The following is a 956-nucleotide window of genomic DNA, read 5'->3' on the forward strand; positions in this document are numbered from 1 at the left end:
TCACCATACTTGGCCACATGTCACGTCACTTTCACTTTTTCACTTTCTCAAACATTTACTGGCCAAGCTAAAGTTAAGAATAAACTTACTCTTTGATAAATGTACTTAACTTAGATTTTACTTAATTCTATGTGTGAAATTACACTGCCAGTCAAAAGTTTTTTCATGTGTTTTAATGTGTAAAAAATTTGTTTTTAATGTGTTTTAAAGAAGTCTCTTCTGCTCACCAAGCCTGCATTTATTTGATCAGAAATACAGCAAAACAGTTAAATTGTGACATTTTTTTACTATTTAAAACAGCTGTTTTCTATGTGAATATCTGTTAAAATTTAATTTATTTCTGTGATGCGCAGCTGTATTTTCAGCATCATTACTCCAGTCTTCAGTGTCACATGATCTTCAGAAATCATTCTAATCTAATCACATTAAAAATCTCACTGTTCAATAACTTTTGACTGGTAGTGTATGTAATATTTACTTTATTTCTTTATGAATGTTAAGTTCAATAGTAAGTAGATTGTACAGAGTAGCAGCAGTAAAATTTACTATAAATGTGTTTTATCAAGTAAATCCTACAAGTAATTTTTTCCAGTGATATATTGATTACTTTATTATCCATCACAGCCTTCTTTTCGTTGCCCATGTTCGACGCAGAGCATCATGGGTCGTGGCTTCTGTTTCGGATCGAGTCAAAACACTACACACACTCACAGGTTAACCAGTATTTCTGAGAACACTTTCTGAAGTGTGTTTGTGCAAGTAAACGCCTGTGAGCACTAGAAACAGCCAAGACAAACACCAGTGCATGCATGAGCGGTTCTGCATTTACACGCAAGCATGCAGATCAGTGTGAAGGTCGTGTCAGGATCTGTGCTGAATCAGTGAGATTTACCGCTCATTAGCATCCTCCGTGTGTGTGTGTGTGTGTGTGTGTGTGTGTGTGTGTGTGTGTGTGT

Source organism: Sinocyclocheilus anshuiensis, unplaced genomic scaffold (assembly GCF_001515605.1).
Source record: "Sinocyclocheilus anshuiensis isolate Anshui unplaced genomic scaffold, SAMN03320099.WGS_v1.1 scaffold595, whole genome shotgun sequence".
Classification (NCBI taxonomy): Eukaryota; Metazoa; Chordata; class Actinopteri; order Cypriniformes; family Cyprinidae; genus Sinocyclocheilus; species Sinocyclocheilus anshuiensis.